A 13165-nucleotide genomic window follows, 5' to 3' on the forward strand; every position below is an offset into this window, starting at 1 on the left:
ACTCAAAGTGCCCCTAAAATCATAATTTAGTGACACTTGAACTAAGTGACACTAAATATGTGTTATAAACAAAAATGACATACACAAAGTGCCACTAAAAACCTAAATTAGTGGCACAAACGCTAAATGCCATTAAAATGTGTCACTAGATTTTTAGTGGCATACTTAAAGTGTCACTAAAATCATAAATTAGTGGCACTAAAACTAAATGACATTATAAACAAAGATGTCATACGCAAAGTGTCACTAAAAACCTAAATTAGTGGCACAAAAGCAAAATACCACTAGAAATGTGTGTCACTAAATGGCATTTTATTTATGGGGAATAGAGTAGATTTTACACAAATACTCAATTGGTCCCTAATTAGGGGCAAAATGATTAAAATGTTATCATGAGCAATACATATGAGAGAGAGATGAAAACTTAACATTCATTAATGGAAAAAAATTAAATTGATAATTTTTTTAAAATAAAGGACAAATTAGCAGAAATTATTTTTTAAGTAAAGGACAAATTAGCAGAAATCAGAAATAAAAAGGACAAAAGTGTGAGTAAAAAAGGAAATGAATTTATCGGAACTTTATAATTACCTAACTATTTAACAGACGTATTATTGGCAATTCCATATAAGTTGAGGGTACCTAAACGAAATTATAAATGTTTATTTAACTCCTCTGTTCCCAAACAAGGCCATTGCAAAAAAACCTGAATATTCATACACAGAACCACCGCTTACAAGCTTGGTGTCGAGTACACGTGGCCGGTGGCGGAGACTGGTATTGTTGCCACCATTGGTTCTGGCAAAGAACCTTTCTTTACCCTACGGGCTGATATGGATGCTCTTCCTATCCAAGTACATATTTTTAACTTAATAATTATTTATTTAACTATAGATACTCTTCTTTATTAGTATAAACTTAGATGTTTTTGTCTGAAACTTTTGGGCCAAACTTCGCTACTGATCAACGATACCACCTTCGTAAATATCGTCTAGGGGTGTTCGGCCGAGCTTCTTAAAGCTGTTTTTTTTTAAAGAAAAGCAAAAGCAATTTTAAAAAGCTTTAATTTAAAGTTTTTCAAGCTTTAAACTGAAGCTTACTGACAACTTATAATTTTCTAAAAATAAAATAAGCAAATAAGGTATTTTTAAAAAACAACTTATAACTTTCTAAAAATTAAATAAGCAAATAAGGCATTTTTAAAAACTCACCAGACACCCCCTTAAAAAAATCAAAATATGCAATATATAAGTTTTTTGTTTTCTCTTTTGGTTTGTGCCTCTTCCATACCAATATTGTAGAACGAAACCAATATCAACCGAATTCTCGTCACGTACTCATTAGTCGTTACAATGCCCAGGTTGAATCTCACTAAATAAATTAATGTATATTAATTTCTTTACCTTAATTATATATGTATTTTAACATATAAACTATTTTTTCCGAATTTTAATTTTGTGATTAACATATTATTTATTTTACTATTATGGACCATGAGCATCTATTAAACTGAAAAACCAAAATGAAACAAGAATCTATAGTTTGTTTTATGCTTTTCGTAAAAAGCGAACTTGCGGTTTTGTTTTGATTTTGCTTGTTATGAAACTAAAAAGATCAAACCGGATTTATAGATATTCATATGTGATTTTTATTTTAAGTAATTTATAAGAATTTAGTAAATAATACAACCTAAATACTTTAGCCTAAATTTCTAATTGTGGATCAATTATTAATTAACAAAACAAATTAAGACACGAATTAAGACACGAATTCGTTATTTCAGACCAATTTCATTTTATTTGCTGGCCAAATATTTGAAGCTCAAATGGCATCGAAAACAAACCACATCCAACAACATATAAAACAAAACGGTTTTCAAAAATTTCTGTTTTAAGTCTTATGTTAGTTCAAAATCGTCTCAAAACCGACTCTTTACCGACTCTTTCACACCCTTAGTCCTAATGATTTGTTTTAACAAAAAAAAACTATTTTACTCCTAAAATTTTGTGTTTCGTGTTTATAGTTTTAAAGGAGAATGTATATTTATTTTTTCTAAGGTATTTGATCTCTTTAAATTGGTGTTTCTTATCAGGAATTGGTCCAATGGGAACACAAAAGCAAGATCGACGGAAAGATGCACGCTTGCGGCCATGATGCTCATACAACTATGTTACTAGGGGCCGCTAAGTTGCTCCAAGCTAAACGACATGAACTTAAGGGAACCTTAAAGCTGGTTTTCCAGCCTGCCGAAGAGGGTCTCGCTGGAGCATACCATACCTTGAAAGATAGCGCACTTGACAACATCAAAGCCGCATTTGCCATCCATGTAGTGCCACAATTAAAGGTGGGTATGGTGGCTTCATGGCCTGGTACGATGCTAGCGGGTTCAGGAAGGTTTACAGCCACCATTAAAGGTGCCGGCGGACATGCGGCAAACCCACATTTATCGAGAGATCCGGTTGTGGCTGGTTCAATGGCGGTTGTTGCTCTTCAACAGATAGTATCTAGAGAAACCAACCCACTCGATTCTAGAGTAATATTCTGAATTTGTACTTTGGGTCAAGTTATTCTACGAATGATAATAAAAATTAAAGGGATGAGAATGATTTGTAGCCACGCAAAAAAACCCTTAAAAAACAAACCATAACTCAAAGTTTTGATAAAAAATCGAAAAAGGTAAAAACACCAAAATGTTTCCAACGTCTTTTTCGTTCTAAATAAGGACACAATAGTGAGTGAAAAAGATCATTGTGTCTTTTTTTTATCATTATGTTTTTTGTTTATTTTTGCCATTGATTGTGTCTTTTTTTCTTGACATTGTGTCTTTTTTTTCTGTATATTGTTTTATATTACTCAACATTGTGTCATATTTTGTTTGGCATTTTGTTATATCTTGCTATCTATTGTGTCTTTTTTTAGTTATAATTGTGTCTTTTGTTCATTTTCGTCATTGTGTATTTGATATCGGTATTGTGTCTTTTCTTAATTGTTTTTTTAATGGGAATGATGAGGAAACGTTTTAGTCCTTTAAAGTTTTTCGTTTTTATTTATATTTTGAGTTATGATTTTTTTTATTATTTTTCTAAATTTATTTTTAAAGGGTTCTTTGTGTGTTTACAAATTTTTCTTACATTTCTCATTTTATCTTAGTTTGTATTTTAACTTTACCCTTATACCTAGCAGATTAGTAATGGTACATTGTCACGTGCTTCAATTGTACTGTGAGCCTAAACTATTATTTCACATTTCTCGTATTTCACCTATACACGTTTGTAACATACGGATTTAAAACTTAATAAAAATAATTCGATTGATTTGTGTTTTGAATTTGGTTCAGAAAGATAATTGATTTTCATCATACCAAATCATTATAATTATATTTTATCTCAAAATATCATTTATAAATTATTAATTTTCACTATAAAATACTCCATCCGTCTCATTTTAAGTGTCGTGGTTTGACTTTTCAAGTCTTTTCTTTGCAATCTTGACCGTAAATATATTTGTCCGTGTAATATAATACTTGATGAAAATTATATCAATGTAAAATACATTTAAAATCCAATCTATTCATATATTTTACATCAAGTATTATATATAACACAAACAAAAATATTGTCGGTCAAAATTAATCAAGAAAGATTTGAAAATTCAAACTAAGACACTTAAAATGAGACGGAGAGAGTATATAATATTATTGTATTTAACTACAAAACACGAGTTTCTAACATAGTCAACTAATAATGTAAAATTAGTGAAAAGGTTTAATAGAAATATATGAATGGTTGAAATAATGATTTGAAAGCTGTTTAGATCTTGGCACGGATCTTAGCTAATTCTCTAAAAGGATTCAAAGTATTGAAATTAATTATTTTATAGAACAGTATCTACCTATTCTAATAAAGTAAAATAATTGGAACATGTGTCAGTTTGTGGTTAATCCTCACAATGTTTTTCCCTCCAAAACTAATATATGTCATAGATTAATAATTATTCACTTTCCTTTTACATTTCATTTATATTATATCTAAAACATGATTAAATTATTCATTTTTATTTAAAGTTTATTTATTTTATAACTATACATTTTTATAAAAATAAATATATACATATTTTATACTACAATACATTATTAGAATATATTTCACAACATATTAGTGTTCTTGTGTATGTTTTTGCACGTTCATTTTTTTATTAAGTTTGTTTTTTTTTGAAAAAAATCATTTTGTGATATAAATAAAATCAATTTATTTATAATGATACAATCATAGATGTAATACATTTTTTATATACATTATGTATTTCTTTATTTGTAAATTAATTATTTAGATCATCCCGTGTATTACACGCACACGCGCGTTATACATAGAACTTTCTTTGCTTTAAGGTCCTTTTTTGACGGCTACTTTGTAGGTTGTTACTGTCGGACAATTTCATGGAGGCGTGGCCGATAATGTGATTCCGGATAGTGTTAGAATTTCGGGAACTTCGAGGTTTGTCTTTGGAAGGTCTTGATCACACAAAGACAAGAATTAAGCAGGTAATTAACTATGAGAAATTTCAAACATCCTAATATCCTATGCATTACTAGATTTATGAAAAATGTTGCATTTAGTGTTTTTTATTGACCTAAGTATATAGTGCAGTACTCCTTGGGATCGAATTTGCTATTTCTTAGACCTAAATTTAATCGGAATTTCAAATGAAAACATTTCATCTAGCTAGTGTTGTATTTTCTTACACAAAAAAGGAATAAGAAGTCACACTTCGGTCTTAAAGGCTGTGCATGGTTTTTTTGTCGGATCTAATGTCATTCGATTTTTTGAATTTAAAAATCATTTGATTTCGGTTTCATGTGGTTTTTTTTGTTGTTGACTTTCACTTATGGATTTAGTTCGGTTTCAGCCTTTCCGCTTTATCTTTTGGCTTAAAAACTTTGATGGAAAAACGCCCCCAAATAATTAATTTGGGTTTGCAGCTTTAAGGCTTAAGTTTTTACTTATTTATAATTAACTTTTTGGTACAAATTTGGATATAAATCCTTTTTTGTTGTATCATTTATTAATTACTTAAAAATGATTTTTTTTTGTTAGCGGTTTATGTGATTGGGGTTCTAATCGGCTAGGCTTGATATTTTGTTGTTAACAAAATCGAAACTAAACCGAAAAATAGTTGTTTGAAAAACGTAAAACAGAACTCTATATGCCTCACAATGGCTGTTTGTCTTTAGATCGGTTATTCCTATTATAGTTAGCTTATTTTTGTTTCGTGAACACCCTTTACACTTCACAAGTGTGATTACACTATAAATTAAAAATCAAGTTGGAAAGGAAACCAAAAGCCCAAGACTAATATAGAAACATATTATTTTTTCATAATTTTATAAGCATACACCTAAAAACGTATGATTTCAGGTTATCGAAATGCAAGCCAGTGTTCACAATTGCCAAGCGGAATTGAATTTTAGGGAGGAAACACCGCTACCATACCCAGTAATGATAAATGATAAAGGGATGTACGAACATGCAAAGACGGTGGCGGAAACCATATTAGGAAAAGCCAACGTGCACTTGATGCCTGTAGTAATGGGAGGCGAGGATTTCAGCTTTTTTGGACAGAAAATGGCTGTTACTATGTTTTTCATTGGGACTGGCAACGAGACACATACCGTACCAGAAAATTTACACTCGCCAAATTTTGTTATTGATGAAGAGGCGGTTAAGGTGGGGGCAGTCTTTCATGCTGCTGTTGCGATTTCTTACTTGAAATCCTATGAAGATGGTGTGAAAATTACCACTCATGATGAGTTGTAAGGTTTTATTAGCTTGGTTATGAATATGGAAAATAAGATGGAGCATGAATAATCAGAGATGTTAAGAACTTCATGTAAAATGTTTTTTTAAGTTCAAGCCGTAGGCTATGAATACTTTTTAAAATAGTATATATTATATTTGGCTACATGAATAACTGAGTTGTTTATTTATAATATTTTTCTTTTGAGAACTCTTAACGTTATGTTTCCGAGTTAATTTATTGATGAAAAAGAAATGGAATGAGGGGAAAGAAAAAAATTATTGTGTTTCAGAGTTTTTTTCAAAGAAGGAAAAGAAATGAGATGAGAGAAAATTGTGTTCTCAAGTTTCATTAAATGAAAGAAAAGAAAACACATGGAAGAAAAATAAGAAGAAATAAAGAGTAAATTGGAATGAATTGTTTTCTTTTCAATTTAAAAAGAAATGTGAAGAAAGAAAGGAAAGGTAAAAGAGAAAAGAAAATAAAAGAATTTATTTTTCTTTCTTTTCTTTTCTCTTATTTATTGAACTCGGGAACAGAGCGTTAAGGTTTTGTCTGTCTTTCTTTCTTTCTTTTCCTTTTTATTTTATTTTTTCTTTTAACGGCTGACACGCCCCTCTAGGTATACTATGAAGGAGGTTTTCTTGTTCGTTAAGAAAAAAATGTGCTTATTTTCGTTTGTGTCCGTCCATTAACTGTATAAACAAACGATTCACGAACATAATTAAACGAACGTTACTAAAAATATGTAAACAACATTACGGCTTAAAATTTATTCAAACTAAACTATATCGTAACTAACCTAAAAAATTTAAATGAATATATTAAGAAATGCATGAATGACCTTATACAAACATAAACTAACAAACAAACCAGACACGTGTTCATGTCGATCGTTTAACTAAACGAACAAAAGTTTCTATCATGTTCTTCCATTTATTAATTAAACAAACATAAATGAATTTCCCGTCAAACGGTTCATCAAAAGTTTTGGGTTTGTTTACTGGCCTAATATAAGCTACAAATAAAATAATGTGTATCCTAATTATGCAAATCAGGTTATTATTATCAGACAAAAGAATTATGTAAGACACATGTCCTGGTGTCCTACATTGGACGTTGAATTTACTCATAAACATAATTCTAAATATCAGAATTAATTAAAATTTTCTCGGAATAATTAAACTTCAACCGTCATTACAAAATCTTAAATTAAACAAAATATTCAAACATGTTTTTTAAGTTCTAACATCACTAAACATCATAACTTCCAATCTTCAGGTGACAACTTCTTTATTCTTCTGTCATGTGTGCTCCTCAAAACAACTGTTTCATCATATTTGTCAGCGTGCATACTAAAAGTCAACTACGTTGCGGGAGTTCTAGTTTAACAGACAGCATACCATACACATACTTACACATACGTATCCGGAGATACACATTACTTACATAGCATGTTCATCATTCTTTCATTCATATTTACTTTCATACTTTCTCATCTTTACTTACTATACTTTACTCATACACAACATAACGAGCTTTTCGCCCTATAACTTTCGTAGATATTATTAGGGTCTGCAACCCTTTACCCTTCACATATATTATTAAGGCATGCAACCCTCTAACTTTCGCATATATTATTAGGGTCTGCAACCCTTTAACCTTCGTACATATTATTAGGGTCTGCAACCCTTTAACCTTCGCATATATTATTAGGGTTACTGGTATGGATAATAAATATTGTTCCTTCTATGGATAATATATAACGTTCCTTCTAGGCTTCTATATATAACATTGTTCCATCTATGGATAATATATAGTGTTCCTTATATGGATAATAGTAAATGTTTTTTTAATATATATTATGTAATGTTCCTTTTATGGATATTTATAAAAGTTGTTTACGTGAAAAGAATAAAGCTAGAAATCACTTAACGTGTAGCTGACTTTTAGTATGCATGCAGGTATGGTTGATGACGTGGCGAGCTTGAGGTGCGTACGAGGCTATCCATATTTAAAATTAGTTGTAGAATGAAGTTAAATGTAAAAGTTTAAGTTTCCGCTGTAAATTGCATATGCTTCCGTTGTAAAAAACTTAGTTTATGAGTAAATCCAACGCTAAAGTAGGGTTCCCGGGTCCGGTGCCTTACAGGTTGGTATCATATCAAAAGTTTGAGATATTTAAGCATCCTTACATGCTTAGGCTCAAACTGAGAATGGGACTGAAGAAGATAGTCAGTATGGATAGCTGTATGCCACTCAAGCAAGCTCGCAAGTAGTAAAGAATATAACTGATTTGAATGTTAGAATGTACACTATAGTATGAAAGAAAGTATGCGTTAAAGTACATGACTAAGTCATGTGTTAGTTAGGATAGGTTGATATAAATTGTTGTGAATGCTAGCTTAATCGCTAGAGGTAAGTATATATGTGAATGTTTATAGTATGATTAACATAAGTAAGGTGTAGAATCTAGCATAAGTGTGATCACGAAGGGAAGTATGTAGGACAAGGGGAGTAACGTGATTGGTTACTTACAACTAGCCAACGTCATTAATTGTTTACCTTACAAATATTGTGCTAAATGGTTCCTAGAGTGACGACGTTCGTGTTCCCCTTATAGAATACGGATGGCTGGTGCAAGAAGAGTGCGCGGAGGAGGTCGTACTGGGTGTCGTGGTAGGCCATTTGTTATCGGGTGGCCCTCAGAAGAATTGATTGTTGATTCAAGGGAAAAAACGTCGTAACTACTCTAGAGCATAGTAAGATTGAAGGCTACCAGCATGACCCTGCTATTCAAGCTGCCATTGCTAACGCCGTAACTAATGCGATAAAGAACCTGCCGCCATAAAAGTCTGTTTGAAGCAACACCAAAACTACCAAGCAGTATGGGAATACACTGAGAAGGACGATGAGACTAAAAAGACCGCCTCGAGCATTGTTCGGCCTGTGGAAGTTAAAAAATGGAAGAAGGGTAATGACAGGTGCAACTATAAGTCTTTCAAAGGTTGTGACCCACCGAAACTGACTAGTTTGGGAGACGCGGTAGCTACTCTCCAATGGATAACTACTTTGTACAAGATTATTCGAATCAATGAATGCCGTCCCAATCAAGCAGTGGGGTTTGGACAAGTCTTTTGGTGATGAAATCCTCTTCTGGTGGAAACGGTTGAGCAAAGAAAGACCTCATATGAGATTTAGGCTATTAGGTGGGGAGATTTGAAGGAGATGGTGATGAAGCGTTTTTATGCTGACGCGAAGGTAGAAAGGGAAGAGTTCAATTTTTGAAATTTAAGGCGGGTAAAAAGACACACCGCGAGTACACCACTGAATACAATCGTATGTCCAGGTTGGTTCCGAACATGGTTAATACTAAAGTGAAGAGAATCAATTTCTACGTAAGAGAACTATCATAACATGTCTGAACATTGGTTAGGGCTAATAAACTCGCAACATTTGATTCAGTTGTGGAATTGACTGAGATTGTTTATGATGATCTTGTTATCGGTGAATAGGAGTGTTAGGCTAGACTTTATGGTTTATACTTAATCTAGTTGGGTTTGGTTTTGGGCTATTATGTAATATCGAAAACGGTGGGCTTCTTGTATGGGCTTGGGTCGTAGGGTGTTGGGTATTATATAAACCTTGTAACTAGGTCATTATAGGGGGTCGATCAGTAGTAGAACGGGGTGTGAGGTATAGGGTTAATCGGCATCGTATTCTTAATCATATTATAAACCTTGTGAAGGGTTTAAGCACCCGACGTTATATAAAGTGTGTTTTGAAGTTAATCGTGTGTTTATTTGTGTTTGTTCGTATTTGTCTTGAATCAATTCGTTGTTAATTTCTGCCTAACATCGGGTTTATTGATATCACATTGAAAGATCCTGTTTTGGGACTTACAATTGGTATCAGAGCCTATAGATCTATTCTAGGCTCGGTGTTGGTGATATCAAGGATTCAAGATTGTGTTTTTGGTTGATGTTCTTTGAAATTTTTCTGGAAATCATGATCTGTGGAAACTGTATGTTCTTCTTGTTCATCGGGTTGTTTGAGCTATTTTTAGGGTATTGTTGTCCTGATCTCTGAATTCAATTCAAATCCCTGAATTCTCAGGATTTGATTTGTTTACCAAATTTGATCTGATCAACATCAGGTTCTAGGGCAATAATCAAAGTTCACGGCATAAACTTTTTAATCTCGGAAACAAATCATTGTTATCGGGAAAATATCATGTTCTTTTGATCATTCTCGGGTGTCAAACAAGCATTCTCGGCAATTAATCACGGTTCTCGGCTTCATTTGATCGTTCTCGAGTCTAATTGTTCAAGGGTTCTCGGGTTCTCAGCTCAGTTCAAGGGTTCTCGGGTCTAACTAGTGTGTTCTTTGCTATTGGGTTCTCGACCACGGAGTTTTCTGCTTCCACTGTTTTCGGGTTTTCATTTTCTTTTGGGCCTAGATACTTTGGGCCATAGATAATTGGGCTTAAAGTTTTTTGAACTGCTATATTGGATTGTTTCTTGGACTTTAGATTGAAATGGACCAGTTAAGTAAATAGTGATGAAGTTGGATTCCATTATGTGAACTGCTACTCGTTTACCCCATCTATTGTCTCATGAAGGGTTTGTTGAGTGGAAGTTCAGGTTCGAAAAGTATGTGAAGATGAAGGATGCATATATTTGGAGAAGCATTGCCAGGGGTCCTCAACCTATCACTTATCAGTGAGAAAATAGTGATGAAGTAGTTGTAAAGCCCGTCGAACTGTACTGCGAATCGGATTTTGAAAAGATTAAAGAGGATGAGAATGCTCTTGCCGCTCTAACAATGGCCCTTTCACCTGAAATTGCTCAAGGATTCAGAGAGCTACAGTCTGCTAAAGCGTTATGGGAAGCCCTTATTGAGGTGTATGAGGGAAACGAGGATATGAGAAGGAGTTGGCAGGATCTGTTGCGACAAAAATTTAATATGTTCAATCATGTTTTGGGAGAGTCTTTGGAAACACAACTTCAAAATATCTATTATGTTGGTTACCGAAATGAGATCTGCAAACATCAATCTGACTTCTATTGAAACAAATAACAAGTTGGTCAACTCTCTGCCACAAAGCTGGGACATGGATGTTGCAGTGATCAAAAAGACAAAGGATCTAGCCAGATTAACTTTGTCAGAGGTGATAGCTATCATTAAGTCATGTGACATGGATGATAAGAAACGTGCCATAATCATGCTAACTCCTACAATGGGTTGTCTATAGTTTTGCTTATAGTAATGCTCTCATATCACAAGACAATTTTTCTATGTTCAAATCATCTCAAGGTCAATATGCTCAACCACAGCAGGCTCAGAGCAACTTCTCAATGTTTAGGTCCTCCCAAGGTCAATTTACTTATCCACCACCACAGCCTACTCCTGTGTTCTTTCAACAACCTGCTCCAGCAGCTAAGCCTCAATCAGATGTTGGGTCTTCCAGTCAGTCTCCCACTCAAGTTCTTGCTATTTCAAAGGAGACTCAAGAAAACATTGCCTTAATGGCAGGTTTCATGAACTACTACAATGCTTTTCTTTGTTGAGTTGGATCAAATCCATCCAGGTGTTGTGGAGAAAATAGATATCTTATGGCAAATAGCCATGGCAGTGTTTAGATCAAAGAAGTTTACCAAGAGAACATGTAGAAACAACTGGAATTTACCAGCTAACAAGAAAGTGGGATTCAATAAAGATACTCAGAGGTGCTATAACGGTCACGAGCCGGGTCACTTTGCTCATGAATGCATGAATCCAGCCAATGAGGGAAACAGGGAAAGGGAACTGATTTCGGTGAATGGTGCTAGATGAGAAAATGCAGCTGTTGCTGGAGAGAATGAGCGGGGATTGGTGGCTCAGCAGTTTGATTGGAAAGACTAGATGGCATCACTAAACATAAACAATCAGACTGCGAACCTTGCTCAGATTGATGGTGTTGAAGAAGAGAACGATGCAGGGGAGAAAGTAAAGGATCTTCAGTTTGCTTTCATAACCTCTACTTCTCCCCGCTCACCTGAGGTAAGTTTTGAACTGTGTTTTCAATCTTGCATTAATAAGGTAGACATGTATAGAGTTCACAATAGTAATCTGATTAGAGTTATGGAAGGTATAAAATATGAAAATTTTGCCCTTAAGAAACTTGAAAAGGCTTTAAAAGATAAACTAGCGGCAAAACAAAAGGATTTCTCCAAACTTCATACAGATTTTAGCGTAAGATGTTGTCACCACTTAGATGCAAAACAGAAAATTGCCGAGCTAATTTCCGACTTAGATGCTTCTAATTTGGAGATTGCAAAATTAACTAATAAATTTGAAAACGTTGAATTCAACTTTAAAAAATTTGATGTCTATAATGCTGTTGTTGAATCTATGGTTGAAAAACAGTTAAAATGGAAAGAGAACAAGGGTGAGGGTATTGGGTACAACGTAGTTCCTCCTCCATATAATGACAATTACACTAGGCTTCCTCTTACTAAAGAAGAGGAAGCAAGGGAACCATTCATGCAGTACGGCAAGCCGACTGCAAATGGCAAAACTGTTTATGGTTCAGTCAAATCTACTGAACCAACATTGAGAGTATACGATACTAATGTGTTTACTTCACGTGCAGATGAAGTAATTATAGAGGTTGGACTGATGGGGAGGAAGATTTACTTGTTTTAAATAATAAAGACATTAATTCTACTGTTTCTTTAAATTTGCCTGTTTTGGATTCTGTTGCTACTAATGTTTTTGTGGGCTCTATTTTTTTAAGAGAAAAGACAATTGTGTGGTTGATCCTTCTAATACTTTTAAAACTTGTGGTGTGGTTTCAAATAAAACTAATAAAAATAAAAAGTTTGCATAAACATTTGTCACCTAAGTTTGTTAAAGAAGGAAATTCATGTGTGCAGAGTTGTAACAAATCAAATGTTCAGTCCAAAGCAGGACAAACTGACTCACACAATAGGTCAAGACCAGGGGTTGACCATAATGATTTTTATATTAAAAGTCAAACATGTTTTAATTGTGGCATTCCTGGTCACATTGCTAGAAATTGCCCACACCGTCCTTATGTCCAATACTACAGACATAATAAGAGGAATATGCCTCGAGATACCTTCAATAAATTTAATTCTAATAAATCAAGGTATTACAGGGCAAACCCTCCTGAACATAATTGGAAAAGAAACAAGGCTGACAGGTTGAAATCCCATCAGACTAAGCCTGCCATGTTTCAAAAGTGTGATGGAAAATCGATTTACGTCCCGAGACCAAATTCGGCCTCTAGATCGAAATCAATCTGGAAACCAAAGTACAACATGACTTCCGTCCGCAAACCAGACACAAAGTCAACTGTTTACATTAG

General features: G+C 33.6%; 1 pseudogene across 1 annotated transcript; it reads left to right on the forward strand.

Annotated features, from left to right (window-relative positions):
- The first annotated feature begins 304 nt into the window (after positions 1-304).
- LOC143572285 (IAA-amino acid hydrolase ILR1-like) lies at positions 305-5894 on the forward strand (annotated as a pseudogene). The gene is made up of 5 exons (XR_013142235.1): positions 305-330; positions 725-854; positions 2093-2533; positions 4414-4540; positions 5415-5894. The product of XR_013142235.1 is annotated as an IAA-amino acid hydrolase ILR1-like (transcript).
- Positions 5895-13165: the final 7271 nt, after the last annotated feature.

Source organism: Bidens hawaiensis, unplaced genomic scaffold (genome assembly GCF_021521415.1).
Source record: "Bidens hawaiensis isolate Kalapana, Puna unplaced genomic scaffold, B.hawaiensis_p1.1 tig00025793_1, whole genome shotgun sequence".
Lineage (NCBI taxonomy): Eukaryota > Viridiplantae > Streptophyta > Magnoliopsida > Asterales > Asteraceae > Bidens > Bidens hawaiensis.